This window comes from Raphanus sativus, unplaced genomic scaffold (genome assembly GCF_000801105.2).
Source record: "Raphanus sativus cultivar WK10039 unplaced genomic scaffold, ASM80110v3 Scaffold0762, whole genome shotgun sequence".
Taxonomy (NCBI): Eukaryota; Viridiplantae; Streptophyta; class Magnoliopsida; order Brassicales; family Brassicaceae; genus Raphanus; species Raphanus sativus.
The window spans coordinates 16,862-22,768 of record NW_026616078.1 but is presented as its reverse complement, the minus strand read 5'-3'; the positions used below and the strand labels follow the sequence as shown (position 1 = coordinate 22,768).

Genomic DNA, 5,907 nt, shown 5'->3' with positions numbered 1-5,907 from the left:
TCGGAGTCATTCATTAAGGTTCACCATCAGATCTCAGACCAAGCGACATCTTAGGAGCTGGGTCTGATCGGTGAAAGGATCAACTACACGACAGTGTGTTGTTCTAGCCTGTTCTCCGAGTTCTAGATAGAACTGCATCGAACCTGAATAGCTGCTCGGTCGTGATTGAGATCACTCGCATTCATCCTAGATTAACTCCTTTTAAATTGAATTCATCGCTTGTGCTTTTTACTTGTTCTCTACGTCACCTTTTTAAACCAAATATTTATCTTCTTCTTAGCTTGATTTCGGAACTCATAGAATTAGAGTGTAGACTGGTCCTCTGGATTTGAATCTCAAATACTACAATTGCAACTGTTAACTTGGCAGTAGCAAGGATTCATTTTTAGTGTATCAAGTTTTGGCGCCGTTGCCGGGGACCAGATTTTTTACCTCTAATTTTCGGTTTCATATCTAGTCTAAGATATCTAACTCGTTTTATTTTCTTTGTTTCAGCTGATGATCCAGGTGCATGACCAGTAGACATACTCGGAGCAACGCACAAGGACCATTGCATCAGCTTACTAACGAAGAACTAGCGAGATTGGAACGACAGAACCGTCAACAGCCGAGATCAACGAACACCAACATGGGTGATCATGCAGATGATCTCACTGCTGCAATTGCACTCATGCAACAGCAGATGCAGCAGATGCAGCAAACAATCCAAACACAGCAAGCTGCTGCCGAGCAAGCTGCTCTGAATGCTGCGAACCAGCAGAACCAACATGAGGAAGTGGTCCAGATCGGGCAGAGAAACTTGCTGCGTAATCTGCCTGCTACGCGATCTGCCATAACCCCTCCACCGTGCACTAGGCAAGACTTCGAGATCAAGCCAGCCTTGATAAGTCTAGTGCAAAGGAAGATCTTCAATGGACTTCCTGCTGAGATACCGATGGACCACATCGAGCACTTTGAGAAGATGTGTGGTTTCACTAAAGCGAATGGAGTACCACCCGATTACATCAAGTGTACCCTGTTCCCTTTCTCTCTTGATGGAAAAGCTGCTCGCTGGCTTGATTCACTACCCACAGGATCACTCACCACTTGGGAACAAGTCCGAGAGGCCTTCTTAAGCCACTTCTACACGAAATCGAAGACGGCAGCTCTGAGACAGAAAATCGTGACCTTCAAACAGTTGGTGGACGAGCCGTTCTGCGATGCGTGGGAGCGATTCAATGACTACCGCAGAGAGTGCCCACATCACGGTTTTGAGGAAGATTATCTGCTGGGAGTGTTCTACGATGGAGTAGGCTGGGAGTACAGGAAAGCTTTGAATTCAGCCAGTAAGGGAGATTTCATGACTCAGTCCACTCAGGGTGCATTCGAGTTGATTGAGAACATGGCCTCAAGATCAGCTGACAATAACCGCGAGACTGATCGCACTCAGAAGGTGAAGAGCATCGACAACAGCAAGATCGATGAGCTCTCTGCCAAGGTCGATCAGCTGATCAAGAGTAACCAGAACCAGGTCTTCATCATGGAAGAATCCCCTCAGGATAAAGCTACCTCGGAAGGCACATCAGAGGCAGGTCAGTCGGCTGAGGATCAGCATGAAGTGAGTTATGTAAATGGGCAAGGATGGCAGTTCAAGAACTATCACCCGAACCCAAACGTGAGGAACAATCCCCACCTGTTCAACGCCCCTAAACCAGACGATAAAGCTCAAGGAACCCAGGGTCAGAACAGTGGATACCAAAGGCCTTATGGCAATCAGGGAAGAACCTTTGTCCTCAACCCAGCTCAGAATGCCTAATTCCACAGCCAGAAACAGCCGGTCCATCAGCAAGCTGCACAACCGACTCAGACTGCTCCGAATGATGACATGAAGAGCCTCGCCAATATGATGAGCCAACTGCTCCAAGGACAGCAGATCCAGGGGAAAGCACTGAACCAGGTCACAAACGACATCAACACCAGGATGAATCATATGTTCAATGACCTGAGTGCGAAGTATGACAATGTCTCAAGCCATATGAGACAGATGGATATTCAGATTGCTCAAACTGCTGAGAATGTGAAGAGACAGCAAGGAACTCTCCCTGGAAAAACAGACAAGAATCCCAAGGAGTGCAATGCAGTAGGGTTGAGGAGTGGAAAGCAACTGCCTGATCTAGACCCCAGGAGATTCACATCGGCGGAAAAGGGAAGCAGAAGGAGTCGTATCAGCCATCTAAAGCTGTACCCACAGATGAGGATGATGCAGAACAACCTACTGAGACTGTTCCGACGGAAGCAGAGCGACCCGCTGGGGTTGTTCCACTGACTGCAGCACCTTCTCCTGCTCGTCAGTATGTACCGAAAGTTCCTTACCCTGTTCCAGCTAAGGCTACACGCAAGGATAAGGAAGAGATGAAGTGCAGGAAGATGCTAGAAGACCTAACTGTCAAGCTCCCTCTGATGAGTGCGATCCAGATGATACCATCCATGCGTAGCTTTGTCAAAGGACTGATCTCTGGGAAGATATCTGATGACAGTGAGTTCATGATTGTCTCTAAGGAGTGCAGCGCGGTGCTCCATAACAGAAGGATCAAGAAGATGAGTGATCCAGGAAAGTTTGTTCTCTCGGTTCAGATTGGGAGAACACTTTTCTCATGCTCATTGGTCGATCTAGGGTCGAGCATAAACCTTATGCCTTATACAGTGGCTAAGCGCCTTGGATACTCGGACTTCAAGCCTATCAGGATGTCCCTAGTGTTTGATGATCGATCTGTTAAGTCTCCAGTTGGGATCCTAGAAGATCTTCAAGTTCTGGTTGGAAACACCCTTGTTCCTGCCGATTTCGTTGTTCTGGAAGTTGAGGAAGATTCCAATGATCCCCTGATCCTAGGCAGACCATTCCTCTGCACTGTTGGAGCTATCATTGATGTCCGACAAGGGAAGATTGATCTCCACCTTGGAGATATTGTAATGAAGTTTGAGATGGATCAGATGCTCAAGAAACCGATGCTGGATGGACAAACTTTCACTGTCCAAGAAGAAGGTGATCCATTAGAGCCGCATGAGGGAATGATCGAGGAGATTCTTACCGAGGATCCGCTTGAACTCGCCTTAGTCAGAGCTGAATCCGAGCAGAGTCTAGAGAGTGTTGATGCTGATGCTTATGCCAATATCCTGGATTCAGCCAGGAGTATTGAGAGAATGGTGGCGAATCTAAGTCTGGGGGAGAACAGTGAGTCCGGCACAGCGACTGGAACAACTGCGCCTCAGAACCCGTCAGTCCCGGCAGCTCAGACCGATGACTCATGGAGCGAGCTGAAAGCTCCAAAGGTAGAGCTCAAATCCCTTCCCAAGGGACTCAGGTATGCATTTCTTGGACCCAACTCCACTTATCCTGTCATTGTGAATGCTGACCTGAACAATGCAGAGACTGCTCTGCTTTTGTGTGAGCTGAGGAAATATCGTAAGGCTTTAGGTTATTCTCTAGCTGACATACCTGACATTTCACCTGATCTGTGCATGCATAGAATACACCTGGAAGATGAACCGATGACTTCTGTAGAACATCAGAGGAGGTTAAACCCGAATCTAAAAGCTGTTGTAAAGAAAGAGATAATGAAACTTCTAGAAGCAGGTGTGATCTATGCGATTTCTGATAGTAAGTGGGTTAGTCTTGTGCATGTAGTACCTAAGAAAGGTGGGATCACTGTGATAACCAATGAAAAGAATGAAATGATCCCCACTAGAACAGTTACTGGTCATCGCATGTGCATTGATTTTCGTAAGTTGAATGCTGCGACTCGTAAGGATCACTTCCCACTTCCTTTTATTGATCAAATGCTTGAGAGATTGGCTAACCATCCTTACTACTGCTTTTTAGATGGTTATTCAGGTTTCTTTCAGATTCCCATCCACCCAGATGATCAGGAGAAGACGACGTTCACATGCCCTTATGGAACATATGCATACAGGAGGATGCCCTTTGGCTTGTGCTAGGGATGTCAAAACGGGCTTCTCTACCCATTTACGTCCAAGCCCGTTTAGTTTTTGTGTCCATATAGAGCCCATTTACTTAATTATATTAAACGGGTTTCGACGGGTTTGTCCACGTATGTCCGTTTAATAAACGGGTTTCAATAAAAATAGTTGGACAGCCCGTTAAGCCCATTTATTTTTTTTTCTCTGTTTGAACGATGTCGTTTTTATGGCGTTAACATTAACCTAATCTCTTTGTCGTCGTTTTCAGTCTTCATCTTCTTGCCTCCTTTCGAAAATATCAAAATGCCTTCTAGGGTTTCGAATATCAAAGTGCCTTCTTGGGTTTCGATTTGTCTGTTCATCTCGTGTCTTCTACTTCTTCGTCTTCACTCTCTCTTCCTCGCATCTTAGAGACAGTCAAGGTTCGTTTTTAAAGGAAAAATTATTACTGAAATTGCTGTTTCAGACTGATTTGTGGGTTTGTTTAAAAATGGGTCCTTCAAGCGACTTTGAGTTCGTTTAAGCATACTGACAAAGTTTTTTTTCCATGTGTGAATCAGTATGAAACAAGTGTAGAGGAAGCAAGACACTCTCTCTTACTCGCATCCTTTTACGGTCAAGGTTCGTGTTTATGGATTTAGATTATTTGTATAAAAGTTTTCTCATTTGTCAAAAGCTTGTTGCTTGTGCTTGATCTGGGTCCTTAAGCTTGTGATTTCATCACGTGTATATTATTGCACATGAGGACGGTTTTAGTTTAATCATGTAGATTATGATGACGTTTGCTTTTAATTTGGTTGGAAAAGTATTATTAATCAAAGTCACTCTTCTCTCTTTGTTAACGTGTGTAGGGGAGGGGATGATGGTTTTGTAGCCGTTCGTTTGTAGTGGAAGAAAGAGGATCGTGGCTTCTATCATCTCAAGGTAGTTTCACTTTTATTGTTTGTGTGTGGTGTGAGATCTGTACTGGTTTTTAAACTAGTTTGTGTTCTGTAATTTTTTTTCATCATTGGCATTTGCTTAGCACATTAGTTCACGCTTTGTATAATAGTGTTATTTCAATTCTTCCACTACTAAAGTGTATGAGTCTGTAATCTGTATGTCTTAAACTTGTTTATATAGGTTCTTTAATGGAATGATTTTAAGAATATAAGTTGCATTAATACTCACTTTGTTTCATTTTTTTTTGCAGGGATGGACTCTGAATCTGTGCACACTATGGCGCTTCTTGAAGCTCAACGTGAATACATGGATATGAATGATGAAGATGCTGAATTTGAGGAAGATGAAGATGCTGAATTTGATGTCGATGAGGAGTTGGCAGAAGCAGACGTTCAGTGTGAAACACAAGCTACTGCATCAACACAAGCAGCGAAATAGACTGATAGGCTATGTTTTAATCATGGACAGGTCCTGGTGGTTCAAAAATGAAAAGAGTAACTTATGGACACTTGCTGTGAAGTAGAACTTTATATTTGAGTTATGTTGTGATTTGTAAACTTTGAGTTTCAATTATGTTTTATATGACAGGTTTCAGGTTTCATTCTTTTTATGATGCAGATAGGTTATGTTCATTTTTAAAAAAATAAACGGGCTTTTAAAGGGTTTTAAATGGGTTTGATGTTAAATGGGCTTATATAAATGGGTTTTAAATGGGTTTAGTTTAAACGGGCTTTAAATGGACATCTATTAAACGGGTTTGGACATATATGGAGTTGGACGTAAACGGGCCGGGTAGCCCGTTTGGACATCCCTAGCTTGTGCAATGCTCCAGCGACCTTCCAGCGATGCATGATGTCGATTTTTACTGATCTGATCGAAGACATAATGGAGGTTTTCATGGACGATTTCAGCGTCTATGGGAGCTCCTTTCATGTATGTTTGTCAAATTTGTGCAGGGTGCTGAAGCGATGCGAGGAGAAGCATCTGGTGCTGAACTGGGAGAAATGC

At 43.8% G+C, this 5,907-nt stretch overlaps 1 long non-coding RNA gene and 1 other non-coding gene across 2 annotated transcripts; one reads left to right on the top strand and one right to left on the bottom strand.

Moving 5' to 3' along the window:
• Nucleotides 1-1,144: 1,144 nt before the first annotated feature.
• LOC130503008 (small nucleolar RNA R71) lies at nt 1,145-1,251 on the bottom strand. Its single transcript, XR_008940593.1, has one exon. It is a non-coding gene; the product is annotated as a small nucleolar RNA R71 (small nucleolar RNA).
• Nucleotides 1,252-4,171: 2,920 nt separating this feature from the next.
• LOC130503007 (uncharacterized) lies at nt 4,172-5,487 on the top strand. Its single transcript, XR_008940592.1, has 4 exons — nt 4,172-4,379; nt 4,518-4,578; nt 4,809-4,881; nt 5,150-5,487. It is a non-coding gene; the product is annotated as an uncharacterized LOC130503007 (long non-coding RNA).
• The last annotated feature ends 420 nt before the right edge of the window (nt 5,488-5,907 follow it).